Consider the following 19870-nt stretch of genomic DNA (forward strand, 5'->3'; position numbering starts at 1 on the left):
ATTGTTTCTACATTGTGATGTTTAGCTCACACACTTTGTAGTTTTGTGTGGTTTGTCTCAGGCACAGGGACCAGTGACTTACTGTGAGGTACATCTCACAGGTTGGAAAGTCTGCTTCTAATTCTCCACTGTAAAAACTTAAGTGAAAAATGAGCCAGTTAACATTTATTTTAGGTTTCTAAGAAACTGATGGAAGTATTTACTTCTGTGGTTCATCAAACTCACTATTGAGAAAGTTCTCGGTGAGTCCAATATTATGCATTCTAAATAAAAGTATGATATTAACACAAATCTCTTGCTAGCAGCAAAAGATATATTCTGGTTATGGGGGGTTACCTGTGGCATTAAAATTAAAAATTAATATTTTAAAATTAACAATGAAATGGTAATAAAGAGAAATTCAGATTTATAATTTTGGGGGTATGGCATGCAGTAGAAAAAGATACCCTTTTATGAAAAAAGGTTGAACAGAGGAAATACCTTCCTAAGTTGCTTTTAAACCTGTATTTGCAACAGTATGTTAAGCACAACTCAGAATTTTATCAGAACTCTTCTATTAAGAGAGGAAACAAGTCTTGTCTTTTATAATTGGAAAAGCTTTGGGGTAAAAAATCAAAAGAAACAAAAAAAACCTCTTCCTCCAAGTGATTTTGTTTCTTTTACCTACTGACATTCAGATAGTTGTGTTTTACAGATCAATAAGCCAAGTACATTATAGAATAGACTTTACAGCTTATTGGAGAAGTCTAGAGTGGCTTATAATTTTTATAATATATTTCTTCTAATGCACCATAAATTCTCTGGGTTTCTAGCTGTAGGTAATAAGAGTTGTAGTATGTGGTCATGATTTTCACAGTGACACTATAATAATGAATAGTATATCATCCCACTTCCTACACAGAGTTGTTTGCAGCATCACTTGCAAATTTATGGTATCAGTTTATCAACTTTCATCCGTCTGTGCATATTGTAAGTTTATATTCAGCTGTGCTGATAACCAGCAAATATAGGGGCAGAAATATACAAAAATATATGTGGCAACTAAGTTAACCTGGCAGAAGCATTTCTAGGTTGGTGGGGACTTAATAAAGAGTGAATCTGCACTGATTTATATAGCAGTGTTCTGAAGCACTGCAGCAGGTGTTGCTTACAAGTCTGCAGTGCCTAGATGTAAATCGTTGTTAGGATGAAGTTGAGGGCAGATGAGGCTGTAGGGGATTTTAAGTTATACTGTCCCTGTCTCTGAAGTCCTTGAACTCTTAATTGCTAGTCATTAGAGCCTCAGGTTTTCTCTTTCATTGGCATAGTTCTGAAAATGGAGTATTTCCTTTTAAAAGAAAAACTATTACATCTTTGATCATTCCTTGTATTGGATGTTAATTATGCTGCTCAGGTGACACTGGCTCTTTTATTAACTCACCTGTGGAGATAGTTATCATCATCCTATGTAACTGCAGAAGAAATACGGTTTTTGGATAGACTCCTCAGTGCTGACAGGTCATTTTGAGCAGCAGAGAATGGAAAGAAAATCCCATTCTTTACATGTGCATGCTGTGGTGAAGCAACCAGCATCCTGGCTTTGATGTTTATTGGTTCAAAAAGTAGCACTTTGTAACTTCTTTGGTTTCTGTACTCATGCTTGCTCGATGCTTCTGTTCAGAGCACCATGCTGTGAGCTGGCCACAGCACTGCGCTGGGAAGTCCTGGTGTTAATCTTGGTGTTTCCAAGCCTGCCCCAGGACTGTGTTTGTAACAGACATTTATGGGAGTTTCAGCTGCTGGAAGTTACTTTGGGAAATTCTGCCGCAGATGTGGGAGGGCTCTGCTTATATGCAACCTTCTATGTGAGATTTATTGCCTTTAGACAAGGTACTATTTACGTGCAATGTGGTTTTTTTTTAATACCATAGGACTCTGGGAATTGGAAACAAGAAAATGTTCTGATTTAACTGAGAATCTTCGTGTCAAAGCCTGCACATGTAATCCTCCTGTGCTTTAAAATGCTTAAGAATCAGCTTGCAGTCCAACCTTGTTTTCTTCTGATTAAAAAAAAAAAAAGAGTTCCCATAGCTTGTTTTGAATTTTGAATTAAAGATTTTAGCTTCATATAAGAGGCTAGACACCTCCATAATGCACTAAGACCAGGGATTAGACCCTTCTGAATAGAAATTTGAACTTCAGACTTAATTACTGTAAAAATAAAGTATGCTTTCCTAAAAGAAATTAGGAAAAGTAATTATAAGTAGTCTCTTTACAGATCTTTTTTTCTGAAGAGATATAAGGCAGAGAATGCTTTGAATCTTAGAAACAGATTTGGAAATGTACTGAAAGAGTATTATAAAAATCAAAATTAAGGTGAAATTTTTAAGTTAGCAGAACACTACAAAAGTTAGAGTAAAACCAGAGGTGAGGGCAGAAATACAGTTCAGATAAAGAACAATATAACAATATATGTTTGACTTTCAGGTGGCTTCACTATAGTTGTGTATGTTATTTGGGGCAGGGAATAGCACAGTTAACATTGTCCAGCAGCCAGTGTAATGGGCAGTAGGCCAAAAGATTCTTCCCAAAATGATACTTCTCTCCACACCCTTAGAGTGTATTTCAAATAAATAATGTGTGGTGTGAAGCTTGCCTGACCAAATGCAGTCAAGTTTACATTTTCACTACTTGATGAATTGAAAGTACTGTGGATTAAAGTGACAAAATAATAGGGAACTGTAACTTAAAACTTTTTAAACATACCCCATTTATTTGTAATCGGTATCCTTTTTTAATTCTGTAAAGAGTCAATTCTGTATGTACTCCTGTTGTGTATATGTTGAATAAGAGCATAAGAAACTTGTGATTTCAAAGAATATATGTGCATAATCAAAGAAGTTCCTTTAATTTGCCATATACCTGGGTTTATCTTTTGAAGAAAACACTTTTTAGTACTTTCAATACTCTTTAATACTTAATTATTCACTCTGAATGGTTTTTCCCCTTGTCTTTATTGAGCCTGATCACTTGCTCATCAATGTCCAGATTGCTTTGTATTAGATCTAATTTGCAGTATTTAAGCACAATGCTGTCAATACTCACAATGGTGTATTGCTCATAAACAAATAATTATAGACATCTGAACACACTTTGCAGTCAATGAGGCTGGTGACATGGGCAGAGCTGCTCATCAGGCCTGTGTCTTATGCAGTCAGTCTTAGAAACAGGGGGCTTCCTAAATGTTAAAAGCCAATCTGAAAGCAAAACCCCCCTTGCTGGTGGTCTTAAGTTCCATTAAAACACTTAACTCCCCATATTTTTATTTTATTCATCACTTATTTTAAGTTTCTTGAACTATTGGTTAAGACAAGAATTGGCATTCCCTGGCTGAAATTTTAGGACTGTTACATTTTGCCTGTCTTCCCCTTATCTTTGTCAATAAAGAACTAGATTTAGGTTGATTTTCTGGGGATTTTTTTTTAATTTTGTCTAAAAGGATATGAAAAGAAAAGAGAAACAAAAGCCCTAAGAAGTCTCTAGCACCTTCCAGTCTCAGGTCTGATGCAATGTCAGAGCTATGGCAAGGCAGATGTAATTCCTCTCTGTTGAGAGGTTTCAAGTGACCCAACATGCCACATTTTTTTTTCCCACCAGGCAAGGGTGCCTGGCTGCTGCTGGGAGGATTGAGGTACTTGCAACACTTGCAGCATAGAGACACAATCTTTATTCCCCCCATTAGATATATGAAGTATATGCAAAGCAGTAAAGATTTGACAAGACTGAAGTTTTTTCTCTTGGAATGATTTTTTTTTAATTGAAGCTACTTAAGGCTAGTTCCTCTTGCTTATCCCAATTTTCCTCAACTCTTTGCAAATAGAAAGTGCATAAGCTGTATGGAATCTGATACGGCCATATACATTTAGAGTTGATTCATACAGTATCATTTCCCTACCTGTTTTGTGAAGGCTGAATCTTAAGTAGACTTTGGAGCATAAAGATTTGATTGATGGACTGAAATACTTACAGATTTAACTTGGAATGCTAAATTCTCACTTTGAAATGAAGATCAGATTGCAGAAGGACAGACCAGAACTTTATATGAATAATTTGTCTGTTTTGATGTTTTGGTGCTTCCTGTAACTTCCTGTATAACTAAAAAGGGTTGTTTGTGTTGACACTTTGTACTATTTCAGCTGATTTTGAGCCTAAAAATAATCTGAAGCTCTTCCTTCTTGTGGTGAAGTCATAAAACAGATTTTTTTTTTAAAGGAAGAGCCCAAATTCTTTTTCATTCTTCTCCTACAACAGATACAGATCAGCAAGTTACACAAAGATAATGACACATAACATTTGGAAACTCTTTCCTTTCACCAACGAGGTTATGCAATATCTGATAAAGTTCCAAACTGACAGAGGGCATAAAACCGTTTGTGCATGGTTTAACTGAATGTGTTGTAGGATTTGTTTCTTTAATTTTGCTATAAAGCCAGTGTAGCAATTCATTTGTGAAAATTATTTAGCTCTGTGTATTGAGGGACATTAGAGTGAGTGAAATGTGGTGAACCTGGAGCCTCCATTGGCAAGAAAACAGTCATCTTGCTTGATTTAGGCAAATGGAAAAAGGAAATTATGGGATAAAGTGATGAGTCACTATCTCATGGCAAATACAAATGGTAAGTATATTTACCATTCAGGCCAGAGCCCTTGAATCCTTTCTTTTTATATCCAGTTTGAGTATAAGCCTTTGCCCTGCTGCGGTTGTCAGATTCATTGCAGTCATGAATTTTCACGTCAGTTGAGTTTGACTTGCACTGAGAAATGGGGCAAGTTCCTGCTATAAAGCCTTGCCATCTACTTGTGATAACATTTCTAGGCAAATTTCTAGCTGCCAGATAAGTGCATGCGTCTGAACACAACAGTCCTTGCCAACTGCTTTATCACTGATGATGGCAAAGATTTTTGCAAGCTCCACTGAAGTGAGATAGAGCATTTTTTTTCACAGCGATAATATCAGGGTTGATAATAACTAAAAAAGCCTTTGTAAGCACTACGGGAAGTGCAGGGATAGGCTTTGCAAGTACGATACAAACTGCACGTGGATAGAGGGCCTGGGCAAGTTCATGGTTGATGCGTGGCCCCACCTGCTGGTACAGGAGGAAGGAAGCAAGAGGGAAAAAGGACCTTTAAACACAGCGTCTTCCCTGTTGCATTTTAATCCTCATAGGATAAAAATTAAAGTGGGAGAGAGAGCTTTTTAAAATAATACTTGAATTGAAAAATAGATATTTCTATGAAAAATATATCACTTGGGGTACACAGAACCCCCTTTTAATCCTCAAAGGTGATCTTAGACTGAAAAGGCTTGTGTGACTGAAATGAATCCTTTTTCCCTGAATGTATCAATCTAATTAATCTGATAATTTTTAAAAGCCTTATTTTACACATTTTTGCATTAAGTTGAAATAATAAGACATTCCTATTTAGATGCTGTAACAAATATTTGTCTGGTTTGTGTCATATTGATTTTAATATGCCTTTCTAGGATTACAGAGGTGGCACTATGATGAGTGACTTTGCTTACATTTTCTTAGCCTACTGTTATACTGATTTAGTTTGCTAATACCTTGTGCTGACATGAAAGCTGGGGCAGATGTACAGCATGGCAAAGGTGAATTAGCCTACACCTCTCATTGGAATCATCTTGGTCCTGTAGCTGTGATCCAGGAACATCTGAAAAAAATCTTCACTGGTTAGCAAATACTTAGGCTTGCATATGATAACATCAGTTTGTGAGTTTTAGCAATACATGGTACTAAGTGTTTGCCAAGAATGGATCATTCAGCACCCTGAGCAAATAACTGTGCCCACTTAAATAGTTGTGTGATGCAGCTTTTCTTGTGTGAAAGAACACAAGTCTGTAACTGCAGCTGGCTGTGCACTGTTTCACATTTGTGCCTTACCAAAGCCTCTCTCCATGATGAACATCCATGAAATCAATCTGAAGTCTGAAATACAAAGAACTTCTTTATTTTCATAGCTAAGAATGACAAAGGGAATTACACAATATTAAAGACATGGTTATTTTAACTGGAGAAGGATATTAAATCCTGAGAATACTTTGGTAAGAATCAAAGTGCTTGAGAGAACTTAGAGAGAGTTTCTGGCTTTAGAAAAAAAAAAGAAACAGTTGTAACTCTGGTTAATAGTTGCTAACTTTTGTTCATGTCTTCAGCAAAATGCATGTCTAAAATGCAATTCTATTTTATGGTGGTTTCATTAAGAGAAGGCGCTTGTGTACATTTTTTGTTAGGGTTTTGGTTTTTGTTTGTTTTCTTTTTTTTCACTGTGATGTAGAAATGCCTGCATCCTTGGACATTGCCTGAAATATTTTCATAAAGTGTTAGCAGTACCTTTTGTACTAATGTGAGTGCTTTTTGTTCAGTCTTTTGTAAATGCTGTATGCTGCAGTCCACAAGAATAGCACCTAGATCTTGTTCCTTATTTTCACATTTTGACCCACTTTATAAAATAGTTTGTATGTAAGACAGCATTAAAAAATTATATTTAAGCTGATGGCTCTACACTTAAAAAATATCTTTTGAGACTATCTTCTACTTCAAAACTACTATGTAAACTATGATGTGAATGATGAAAAACGTCTTTAACAGTTCAGTTAGCTGTCAGACAATTTTCTCATACAATCCACTAGGTCTGTTTGTATATGCTCCTCATCATTTGCTATGTTAGAACATTTCCCAGAGGTCAGTATCTGAGATAATTTCTTCACTGGAGGTGGTAGATGTTGAGGGCAAGAAGTAAGATCTGCCTTTAGTAGGTCTAAACAAGCCAATTTCCATCAGTGCTGGCAAATCACTGGGTGGCATCTGGGACGGGAAGATGCTCCTGCAGAAGGGAGACCTCTTGCAGGAATGGCAGTTACTTTGTGTCCATTTAGGACTCAGCTATTGTATCTTTCCAGTAAAATAGATGGGGTTGATTTTTCTCTCTGGGTTTTTTGCCTTTTCTTTTTTTATACTTTTAGTGTCTGTGTTTTAGTAAAACAAAGTTAACTCTGCTTTCCTTGAACACTTTGATGCTTCCCTGTAAAACACATGCACACTTAAGTTGTAAAGGTAGTGGCAAAAAGCTGAATTATTCCACTCAAGAACATTAAATTCAAGTGGTCTCTACCTTGCTCTTTCTCCTCTCTGGGGTTGTATTTGTTGGCTGCAGCGTGTTTGAACACTCCAGTTCCATAGCCTGGGAAGGAAGGAAGCATAGCGCAACCTGAGATCTGTAGTCTGAGAGGGAATGTGCCTCTGAGCTGGTTTTTACTGGGATAAAGTTACCACGACAACCTAGCACAAGGCATGGCTGCGCCAGGTTTGTATGTCTTGTTTACAGATACAGCAATGGAATTTATTTGTTGGGCTTAGGACAGAAAACTTCAATGCTATCACCTGTTTTTCCAAGATCTCTTCATCCTGCTTGGATAACATTGGTAGATAGCAGATAAGCATGGAGGACTATTCTTGGCAAAGAAACTTTTGAATGGTACACTGCAAACCAATGTTTCAAAGCATGTTACAGCTTCTCCAGCAGTCTCTCTCAAGGAGAAGCCTCTTAGTTTGTGAGGTTACTTTTTTATTTCCCAGTCATCTTCCTCAGCTCTTTTTTGCTGGAGGTAGATGAAGGCACTTAAATTAGGGAATTAATGAAAGAAACTGCTAATTATGCATCATGGTAGATAAGGCTGCACAGCTGTATGTGGTTTCATTATCTCTCTATCCAGGAACATTCCAGAAATAAGCAGTTAAGGGGGAAAGTTCTCAGTTTTTTTTGTATTTGCACATGGTGTTCTACACTGCGAGCACACATTCCAGTCCTCTAGTGCTATTTTTTCATGTAAATTTCATTGCAGTTTTTCATGTGCTGCGCTTGTATGAAGGGAGCAGGAAAATGTCTCTTGTGTTTTCAACCTTACCCTTGAATTGTCTCCTTGCACAGCTGCTTGGCACAGGTGAGGAGCAACAGAAACAGTGGCAAAACCCTCCATCATTTCCTGCTTTGCTCTTAGTTGACTGGCACATGCATGAGAGACATCTGCCCTGATGTGGTCTGCAAGAGCTGTGAGGTGCCAGGACACCATGGGGTGCAGCGAGGCGTGTTCTGTTACTTGGCCTTTCAGTCTCTGCTGATATATGGGTATTCTGTGAAGGCTTATTTTAGGTACTTTGGAGTAAAATCTGTACAGATGTTTAAGTACAATTTAGAATATATTCTGGCCAGTCCAAATCTTCTCAATTGTTCTGAAGCCAGAATAGTGTAGCTATTTAGTACCCTAAATAAGCAATTTTCTTAATAAGAAAGATTAAGGGAGGCATTTTTGTTCCAGTGCAAGCCGGTTCTAGGCATAAAAATTTTTCTAGTGATCCTTGTAATCTGGCCTGGCCAAATGATAGAATTTTAAGGAACACATTCTAAACAGCAAGTAGTAAAAGATTTCTTCTGAAATAACTGAAAATGGGACCTCTGTTCATTGAATGAGGGCTTCTTAAGGGCACAGAGTGAGGAATGTTTGGATTCTCTTTGCTATATTTATAATTAATTACTGTTGTATGAAAGATTAGTGTGGGTTCCCTGCAACTTCCATGTTTTTCTGACTACCTCTTGGATCAAACTTAGTGCTTACAACTCTAAAAACTTTCTGGTAGCTTGTGTAAACTGCAGTCCCCTACATGAAATAAGAGATTTTCACAATCCCATTATTGTCAGGATTTGGGAATAATATTAAACCACTGGTTGAACAATGTTTACTACAGAGCAGCTAGCATAAAATCTTGCTTCTTAGCAAGTTGAAAGTCTCTATCTATTTTTGATATTAAAACCTTCTCTGAAAAAGCTAGTGGGCTGCTGGTGCCTTCCAGAGTGATTTAGGATGCAGGACTTTGAGTTGCGTGAACAGTTTAGCAAAAAAGGGGAAGACAGTTACCAACTGTTAAGCTTTTTCTCCAGATGTTTCCTCTAAGACAAATATGTAGGGTTTTATTATGACACAGTAAAAACATGCCAATTAGATGAGAATGGTTGTTTTGTTGGGGGGGGGGGGGGGGTTGTGTGTGTTTTTTTAAATTCTCAATGTCTGTTTGAACTAAATAGCCAGTCAGTCAAATACAGTGGTAAAATTGTCTAGTAGTTTGGATGGAGCATGCCCATGCTTGTTAATGTGAGCTGCTCTCTTCTAAATAGAGGATTAAAATCCTTTCTTCAAAATCCTTTTGTATGCAAACTAAAAATAAAATTATTGTAAAGTAGTGATGTTCTTGAAAATACTATACATGTTTGAGGGGCTTTTTTCTTTACTTCAAGAACTTGTTCATACAAGAAGCCATAGGTTACTATTCTACTTTCCCTTAAATTGGTGGCAAAACCCATCTTGACTTCAGAAGGATCAGACATATAGTTAAGATTTAGCAGCATTGGGAAAAAAAATCCCATAGTTCTTACTCTTAGTTCTCTGTGGCAAAATTCACAATATCTTTAGGGTTTGGAGCACAAATCTTATCTCTTTTTGGAAGAGATTCCAGTATACCAGAATCATAGAATATGAATGTGCATGAAACACTGCACCATAAACATGGCATAAAGAGCAGAGTCTGACTATCCTTTCATAAATTTTGAATACAAGTAAGGGAAACTCTGTTGTGAGCATCTCTTTTGAGGTCCTGGGCTAATGTAGGGCATGTAATTTCACCCTGTTATTCCTGTTTTGAGCTCCTAACTTCTAGTTGAATTTAAAGCCTGTTAATAATTAGTCCAAACTGCTTCCTTTAGTACATATTTAGTGTAGTTTACTTAACTTTTTTATCCCTTTAATGTCCATTACATGGTAAGAATTGTGACTTTAGAAGTAAAATGTTTTCATTTGGGAAACTACATATATTTAATTGTATTCGGCGATGATAGTATAGAAACTACTTTCACTGGGTTATTTTCTTTCAATATATTCAGAACTCTTCACTGATACATGTTAAAAATTTGCTCTAGGGTGATAGATACTTTAGCAGGGCTGATGTTTTCCTTAGGGCTGCCTGTTTGAGTAACTAATGTGACAGTAATAGGGGTTTCTTATATTTGAGGAAGTGATATGGTGACAGTTTTATTTGTATATTCTGTTACTGTAACAAATTATTATCTTTAAAATAAATAGAGTTTTATCACCTTGATGTATATGTGTATAGACAGTGAGCTGCACATTACAGTAGGAGAATATTAAGGTTTCAAAACTGCATCTAAATCTTGTGTTTATACACAAAAGTACAAATTCTTTCAGTGTATACCATCTGATACAATTTTTTTTAGTGATATAGTTATCCCACCCTTTCCTCCACTTATTCTTGCTTTGTTTTTTTCAAGGTCTTCACTGAATTAAAATTGCTTCATTCAGGTTGATCAGTTTGTAGTATTAAGCCACCTATTCTTTACAGCTTTTAGCCTTCTCTCTAGAAATAGGTTTTTTCATTGATACTTGTGCTCTTTCCAATGACATGACTAGTTATTGTTTCATAGAACTTCAGAATGACAAGTGCTAAGTCATCTTTAGGACACTGTTGTGAGCAAAGGTACCATCATGGTTCCTGTAAGGAGTAAGGTAAACAAAACAGACAATTAAAAAACAACCAAACAAACCTACTGCTTCAGGATAATCTAAGGTTAATATCTTCATCATAGGAGGGCCATGTAGATTTCACTTCAAAAAGGTGAACCTAGGGAGTAACTCTTAAAATCCTTAATATATAAGAACTTAGCAGTTACATTTCATTGAGATAAATAAAACCAGGAACCAGAAATCGATTAGTTTTGACTATGTAAATCTTCATTTGTCCCAAGGAGTGAGTATATTCTCACTCTGTGTCTGGCTTCAGTTACTCTGTACTGGATGTCCAAAACAATTCCTTGCAGGACAAATCTTCCTGGCATACCTCTTCCTGCACAGGCTGGAATCCAAATATAAGCATCAAAATCAAAATAATTACTAGAATGTGAGTGCACAAATTCAACATATATGATAACATAATTTAGTGTTAGCTTACTTGTTTCATGATTTTGCAAATCCAGAGTTTCAAATTCATAGTACTTCGTTGTACATGTTAAACATTTCTCACAATAGAACGTTTCAGTGACACATGTTTTAAGCTCCTCTTTAGGTTTTTATGGTGCATCTCTATTAGTTTTGAGGGGCTTTTGTTGTATCATAGTTGTGTTTCACAATACAGGAATTTTTGCAAATGGTGATATGGTAAATTACCATTCTTGAAACTTGATTTTTCCTCTTTTAATACAAATCAATAACTTGCTTCCTTGAAAGATGCTTTTGCTCCCATCTTTATCTTGCCATGTAGTAAAATGCAACCTTACTTAATCAAGAGGTGTGACAGTGCAGTTTTATTCTAGTATGACAAAGTTCAAAGTTTTTCCTGGGTTACTCTGTTGCTAGCATCATACATAGATTCCTCTTTCAGGAAACACTAGTTTAGAAAGTGGAAGTCAAGACATCAAGTGGGATGATAGATGAGTAATGGGGGAGGTATGAAAAATACTCTTGACACCTGGAATGGTTATTCATCAGCTTTCCAGACACACTAGAAACGTGGAAAGAGTGTTCTGCCATGGAGGAATCTGTGCTGTCTTGCAGGAGACTTCTGCCAAATTGGAGAAATTGAAGGATATACTTACTCCATATGAAGTTTTCTGCTCTTACTCCATATGAAGTTTTCTGCACAAAAACCTTTTTGTTTTTAAGTTTTTCATTTTTCATATCTTTAGATGTTAATATGGAAATTGCAGGGTCATTGGGTTTGAGTGTACAAACAAGACAGAGAACTCTGGAGAGCCGTGTCATTTGATCTTTGAAAACTGTGTATGAATGCATGCTCCTCTAAAACCCCCAGATTGCAAAAATCATTTGTAGTGGGCTTGAGAGGTATTTGACAGATTATGTGCAAGTACATACATGTGTGTTTCATTATTTGATTGCCTTAGGAGACTGGTGTTTAAGTTGGCAGATCTACTTACTAAAAGCAAAGCTCTTGGGCTGGCAGGATTACAGAATGCCTGAAGGAGAGAGTCCAAATGCTGAGAGCAAAAGAGAGGGAACATGTACTGTGCAGAAAGTATGGGGAAGCTATAAAGCCAGCAGGAAAAAATAGACTTGAATATGGTTCCAGTTTGTTCTATTGGGCTCAAGTTGATAGCCATGCAGAAGTAAAAACACAAAATTCTCTTATTTCAGTATCAAGTTAATGTTCTGGAAAATACTGTGTTTTCTATCATGCTATTTGGTTACCTATTTGCAGCTTGTCAGAAATCTTTAATCCATGCTTATTTTCTGATTCAAATTTTGAGAAACATCACAGCTTGCTTTGGATATTTACAGAGCACTGTCAGACTGTGACATAAGTGGCCACTCTAATAGGCTATGAAACTTTGTTCTTGTCTTTACTAGCATGACTCAAAACTACACTGTTGCCTCCCAGTATACGTTAAATTTCTGCATTTAATTTTGTGATATATAGTTTGTAGCGATTCTGGGAAAAAAATAAAATTAACCCCCAACCCAGTCATTACTCATACAAGTTTAGAACAAAACTATCCTGCAAAGTTTTGTAATCAGCAGACAAACAAGATGAGTATGTGTAGCTAGAGAAGTCTACACCTGTGGCCTTGCACTTTCTTGATGTCTTGCTCCTCAACCTCAGGCAACACAGATTAGCATTTTGGCTTGGTTCTTTGCGTTGCTCACTCCTACCTGAATGCCATTATAAAATAACCAGACACCTTGCTCTGTCTCCTAAGACTTACTTGTTAGTCTAAGCTATTTTGAGAGCAAGGTTTGAAATATGGGAAGCTGACTGGTGAAAAGCAGACTGATGTACTGAAACAAGAAAAAGAGAAGCAGAAGGGCTGCCTCCCCTGAGAGATCAAGAAATATGCTATTTGAAAAAAAACCCAAACCACCAAAAAAGCAAAAATAAAAGGGAATTTCCCTTTAAATAAGGCCACAGTTTAAATGATTGCTCATACTGATATGTCTAAATTATTTTAGAGACTACTAGTGGCACATTTATCATGAAAGACTAGAATCCTTTGAGAGGTAATAGGTCCTGCACCTAAATAGGTACCTGTTGGTAGCATAGCAGAGCTTAGATGAGTTAGACCAGCTGTCTGCTGCCATTTTTGAGGAGCTTTATCTTGTAAAATCCTCAGTAAAGTTCTCTGAAGTGTCCATATCTGAGCAATTTAGGAGGCAAGTTTTTCCAGCTTCATGTAGGCAGTTCATGTGAACTGTGCTTAAAAACAAGGAGTCATATGCATTTTAAAAAAATCAGGTCAGTTTAAAAGTAATGTATTCCTCTTTTTCCTGTTCTCAGTAGGGAACTGGTTCTTTTGGAATGATTTTCCTCCTAGGAGTCAAGTGAGATACCCTTTTTCCTTCCGGCATGGCCAACATTTAAATAGATAGATAGATAGATAGATAGATAGATAGATAGATAGATAGATAGATAGATAAATAAATTTGAAAAGGCAAATGAAATGAGTAAAAGGTGTTCCCTTCTGATAGGGCCAAATAAAGGGAACTGGTTCTTTCTTCTGGTAAGATGACCAAGGGATTCCTCTGGAGCACAATTACAAAAAGACCATAAATGTAAGAAATGTAAGACCTCCTTTCTTTCCTCTCTCTATCTATCTCTATCCCTATCTCTATCTATCTCTATCTCTATCATCTCTATCTCTATCTCTATCTCTATCTCTCTTTTTCCCTTTCCCCCAGCCCCCACACCACCGCACACCCAGTAGGATAGTGGGAAAACAAGCAAGATATACCTGGCTTTTTGACAGAATAGTCAATTCTCAGTCCTTGCTGGCCAGTATGAAAGAAGGCTTTCTCCAGTCAGCAAGCAGCCTTTCAGCCTCTCAATCCCTCACTCATTTCTTAGTGAGTCATAGCTAGAAGGCCTTTTCACATGTTTGATCACATCTTGCTGAAGTCAGGAATGTATTTTTACTCCTTTATTGCATCCTATACGCAACATTCCAACTCAATTGAGTGATTGCTGCTTTAAGCTCTGTATATATGTGGAAATAGAGATAAATATATAGCTAGATAGTGCCACTATATTTTCAGATATAGATGGGTTAGAAGACCAGCTAACTTTCTTGGCAGGAGCAGGATGGTGGAAAAACTGATTTGGATGTTTTATATCTGTGACCTCTAGAAGAGCTGTACACGAGCAGTACTTAAATATTCAATACATTAGTTTTTCTTGTCATTCTGATGTGTACACTTAGTAGTCCTCTAAGTTCAGAGATAGCATTGATCCTGTTACCCATGAATTTTCTACAAGAAAGTTGGAGAATGTCTACAGCACATTCTGCTGTGCTGGAGTAGATCAGTGTAGGGCACCTGCTGAGCATCAGAAGTAAGGAATGGAAGCAATGGATCAGAATGCTTCTTGCTTATCTCTTGTGTCTTTGTAGAGGACCTAAAAAGAGCTTCTGTTTCCTCATTTATTCCATGAAAGAGCTGCTTTTATTTGATTCACCTGAGCTAAAGATCATAAGGAACATGTTGACAGTTCTTAACCAGATTTATGTTTTTCTAGTTTTGCCCTTCTACAGCTTACACCTTCCGAGATCACTTACAAAATATTTCTTTCAGTTATTTCATCCTATTCTGCTCAGTCTCACTCTTCTACAATACACCACTGGTTTTCAAGAGAGAGACATTTTTCTTTGTTGTAGACCACAAAATACTCTAACACTGTAAGGTTAGAAAAGGATTTCTTGGATTTGAAGTGTTTGGGTTTTCTTAGGATTTATCTCTTGTTTTTGGTCTGTTTGCAAATGAATGATCCCACTGCAGACTGAAATCCTGTTCCATACCTTCTTACCCTGACTTCAGTTAATCTTTGGCTTGCAGATGGTGATGTAAAAACAGCCAGTTTTTCATGAGCACCATCTTTGCTGTCATTGTCAATTTTCTTTTACACTTCCTATAAACAGGTTTTACACTATATGAATTTCATAACACAGTGTGATGGTCAGTACACAAATGAAGGTCTTTTGCCAGTTAGAGTTAGTTAACCAGTTGGAACCCTGACAGATTTGTAAAGGTTCATGAGAAATTCATTTGTCTTCCTAAGTGCTAAGGTCTGAATTACAGCTACCTCAGCAGAGAAGTGTGAACAGTGATTTATGAAAGAGAGATCTTTAGGTTCATGCATTAAGTACATGTACTTGATATTGTATGACATCTTTTTTGTTTAGGATCTTGGTAGTGTGAAAAATATTGGAATAGAAAAATAACACTGATATTGCTATGCAGAGAAATCTCCACAGGAGTATGTTATGGGTCAAAAAATCCTATTACATATAGACTTAAAAGTTTTCTTCTTCATCGGAAGGTAAAGAGGATGGTGGGATTGCTTCTCTATAGATTCAGTCCAGGATTTTCCTAATAATGTTGTTTCTGTATCTATGTCAGATCACCCGATGATTTAATGGCTGTAAGGATTAATCCAGTTTTACTTTCTTATAAGACTGCCTTTCAGCATTGTTGTATTCTGTTGCTACAGCTACAGCTCTAAGCTTTTCTTTTTTTTTTTTTTCTTTTTTTTTTAGAGGAGGAAACATATTTGATTTGATTTGAAACACATTCAGTTTTTGAATAAAAGTCATGGTGCTGGAGAGCTGTTGCCATTGTTTGCATTTTTTTTTCTGGGTGACTGCTGTATACTCATTATTTTTAACATTCTGTGTACTTACAAATGTTTCCCAAAATTCCCAAAAGATGAAGGAGCAGTGTTGACTTTTATCTGTTAGCAGCTTCTGCCAATTCTTTTATGTACATCTTCCGGATCTAAACAACTTAACTTCTCAAGCATAGTAATACGCATTATCTTTTTCTTGCAGCTGTGAAGAGCCTATTCTTTTCTTCTAGATTTCTTGTCTGTGGATAGTTTGACAGGGATTTGTTGTCAGTCTTCTCCCATTAGTTTCTCCACAGCAAAAAGGTAACAAACAAAGCATTTTTTCAGAGCAAAACAACATACTGCCCTGAATTTTTATGTATTATGATTATTGAATAAAAAGAGAATGCTTTAAATTCTGCTCTTCTCAAGCAGAGATACTATCACAAACTGGTGTTTGCCCTGCATAAGAAACTTTATGTTACTGGAAAAAAGGACACAGCAATGAGGAACAAGGATCCTTTAGAGATAGGACAGGTCATTCTCAACAGTGTTGCAGTGACCATGGTATCTCACAGTGAAGGTTCATCCACCTTCATAACCCGTCTTGGTTACAAAAAGTAGATGCTGCTGGAGCACTGTTTCTAACCACCACCATTTATATGTGGAAAGGGATTTGAGATTAGTAAACTTGGTAGGATAGCACCAGACTATCATATACATGTTACTACTTCTTAAAATACATGTTACTACTTTTTACATGAAAATGGTTCCAGCACATAAACTTGCTCTATCTATGAAGTTTTATCTGATAGAGGTCATTGAAATAATCTCACAATGACTTTGCACTGGTTGGCCAGAATCAAAATTTTCAAGTGCCTCTTGAGATGGACCTCAGCATTCCTTTCCTTAAAAGATAGGCAACTGCCTCTTTCCTATGTGTCAAATGTTTCCAGGAAAAACCAAACACGTATTTCCTCTCCCACTTGCTAGGAAGAACTCAAGAACAAATTGTGGACCAAAGCCATTTTGAGATGAGATGATAAAAAATTCAGGTTTGAAGAGGAAAATAAACTGCATGACCATGTGTCCTTGTACAGTCTAGATAATATTCCAGGTACTAAAGTACTCAGTTCTCTAGCTGAGTTTTATCCCTTGAGAGCTCTGGGTTTTGTGCACTGAAATGGGCAGTGTAATTTCATGGGGAAAATTCAATGTCATTATATGAAAAGAGACAAAAGCATGAACTGAAATTGCACATGCAGCCTTAGTTCTTTGTGGTCTTAAGGTTTGAGTGCTTGACCTTGGTGGTGGTCTCGATGCTCTTACAATATACTTTTGTTAATGTGCCTGTGTAGTATGGCAGGCATCAGAGGGAGCTGTGCTGCTCATTCCTTATGGAGTGACTATAGCAAAAGTACCATGTAAATATATTAGCAAGTCAGTAGTCAAGTCACTTTACAATAAATTATATTTTTAGTGAATTTTCACTCTTGCTTTGTTTAAAAAAAAAAGTCTAGAGTGCAGAAGTTAATAGAAATCATGGCATAAATATCCTTGGGAATGATGAAGTAGTTTGTGGGAAGGCAGCTGGCAACAGTTCTAAGGGAATGCTTAGTTAATCATAATGCCAGTGAGGGAGGTTTTGTTTTGAGAACTATCAAAATTTTGTCTAATAAGGACTTCTATGTACCACCACTAAAATCTGGATATTTAATGGCAATAATAACATTGAAGCACCGGGAACTTGATAAGTAAGTCACAGGATGCAGCTGCCAGTGGAATGTGCTGTTTGTCCTCACACCAGCACTATCCATACTAGATTCGAACATTCAGTGTATATATTTCCCTTCTTGATAGTATGTATGGTTTCATGTCAAAGCACTGCCAGAAGCTGAAATTGTCATTTAGTGTCTCTGAGGAGAACTGAGCAGACCGAGTTACTCAAATTCTTGCAGATCTCAGTTCTCTTCTAGTCCTGGAACAGCAATCCTGAAGGAAGGGAAGGGAATATAACAAGTCTCACTTCGTGGAAAAGGCAGTTTTGCGCTTTGTCGGTTCAGTTCCTTCCTTTCTGTTATCTCTGTCATCATCTCCTTGCATATGGTGATGCAGTAACTTGGTACCTACATCACAACTTACCTCTCATCTGCTGGTATCTCTCTGAGTGAAAACTGCTGGCAGGGAACCTGCAGATGTCAACAAGACATGAAAAACAGGTGTTGGCTTATTAAAATATTTTTTTCTCTGTCATTGGAATGATGCACTGAAATCCATGCTGGCTTGTTCTATTTAGAGATGTTAACCTGTCCTTCCATTTAAAGTGATGCTTGTAGGGAATGTGAGAACACTACTACTGCTATGCTTCTGCATGTCACACAGGGCTTAGGTTGATCCCTGAGAGAGAAGGGTAAGAAAGAATTATTTGCCAGTCTGCCACGCCTGAGAAAAGCACGAGAAGCCTCAAGCTGTGCCAATGCTCCAAACCACTTGAGGGAGGTGAGATGTGCCTCTCCTGGAAGCCAGCAGTGTCAAAGGCCCAGTGCTAGCCTTCTTGATTTTCAGCTCTAGCTAAGTCTATCCTGACCCACACTGTACCCTCCTCAGCTTTTTGAGTGGCCCCTATACTTCGAAGCAGAAAGACATATTTTAGTACATTCTTGCTTATTTCTTATTTTTTTCTTTCTGTTTATCTCACAGATCCTTGAAAAAGGAGTTGAATAATCAGGTGGTTTTCCCACCTTTTCCTTGCTTTTTGGGGGAGGGAGTTTCTTTTGCAAAACTATGTATGCATTATGTATATCATTATGCAGTGTACTTCATGCCAGCACCTTTTACTTAGTTAATGATTTTTTTCCCTCGGAATAGTACTTCTCATGTTTTCTAATCTTACTAATAATAGTTTTAAATAGCTGCAGCCATTAAATTCAATTCTGTTTGGAAAAAGTATTGCAAAAGCTCACCCATAGAGGGAAGCAGAATACTGTCTTAACTATACGCTGCTTTTAAAAAATTATCCATGCTTCAGATGAAGCCAACAAAGAACATCTGTTGTCTTAATTATAGCTTCTATTTCTAAGAAGTATGTTCTGTAACAGATGAGAAAAATGTCTGACAGCTCATAATTCATAAAGTTATTGAGGTTTAATCTGATAGAATATTATGTACAGAGTTTCTTCCCAGTACAGACATTATCACTTCCCTTTCAACTGATGATAGAAACAGGGCTTTATGAAATACTAAATTAATAAGTGTGAAACATGATTATCAGCCACTATTGAAAGTATTAAACAGTTATAAAGGAATATAAATAAATAATAATATAAAAATAAATAATATAAAGTTCTCTATACTGTGTTGCTTTCTGTTTTTGTTTTTCTGCTTATCTCTGCAACTAAACTTTCTTGAAGCTGGACGCAATCTCTTTGTTCTTTCTTTCCCTACTTTCGTTTTGCTTTGTCTTCAAGGAATTCTTAGTTGAGTAATGCAGCAGCTCTAGGACAAGTATTCATTTTTGTGACAGAGAAGGGTAAAAAGTTCTGTATTTCTTCTAGGGAATTGGTATCTTATTGGGTAAGACTTTCAATATCTAATCAGAGCTTCTTTCTGCCTAGTCCTGCCATCTATTCTTTATGTATTATTTTCTTCTACTAATCTGTATTTATCAGGGCTTGTTTCACCTCTTTTCACATAGTTGCCCCTTGTTCTTTTTAGCCCTGAGAGTGCAGCTGGCACAGCTTCATAAACTGGGATGAAGAGAGGAATTAGTTCTCCTGGCCCCAAAAATTCCCTGCATAGTCACCATGCACATGATACTTTATCAACCAGAGCATTGCTTGCATGTGTGCTGATAACCCTGGGAAGAATCTAGGCAAAGTAGGTCTCAGTTACAACATTGATTTATGCAGGTAACTTTGTCTTTTTGACATACTATGTGTAATTAGGATAAAATGAAGTAACATTCAGTTTTTATTCTGACCCTTTTAGATTTAGTGGGTTGGACTATAAATGGCCCAATCTTAATACATGTGTTTGCCCTTCTGAAAAAACGTCTGCCTTATTCTGTTAAGTGTCACAATATTATGACAAGTTTTTGTACATTTTTCTATAAAAGTCGGTTTGAGGTCCCTTTTTCAACT

The 19870-nt window shown here is 36.8% G+C and overlaps 1 protein-coding gene and 1 long non-coding RNA gene across 3 annotated transcripts in view; one reads left to right on the top strand and one right to left on the bottom strand.

Annotated features, from left to right (window-relative positions):
- Positions 1–19870, top strand: part of PIK3R1 (phosphoinositide-3-kinase regulatory subunit 1) — a 60558-nt gene that overhangs the window by 5555 nt on the left and 35133 nt on the right. The gene's annotated exons all lie outside the window — the stretch shown is intronic.
- LOC119695298 overlaps positions 1913–19870 on the bottom strand; it is a 59188-nt gene continuing 41230 nt past the window's right edge. For both annotated transcript variants that reach the window (XR_005255161.1, XR_005255162.1), the window contains one exon: positions 1913–17920. This is a non-coding gene — a long non-coding RNA (uncharacterized LOC119695298). The remainder of the gene's footprint in view (positions 17921–19870) is intronic.

This window comes from Motacilla alba, chromosome Z (assembly GCF_015832195.1).
Source record: "Motacilla alba alba isolate MOTALB_02 chromosome Z, Motacilla_alba_V1.0_pri, whole genome shotgun sequence".
Taxonomy (NCBI): Eukaryota; Metazoa; Chordata; class Aves; order Passeriformes; family Motacillidae; genus Motacilla; species Motacilla alba.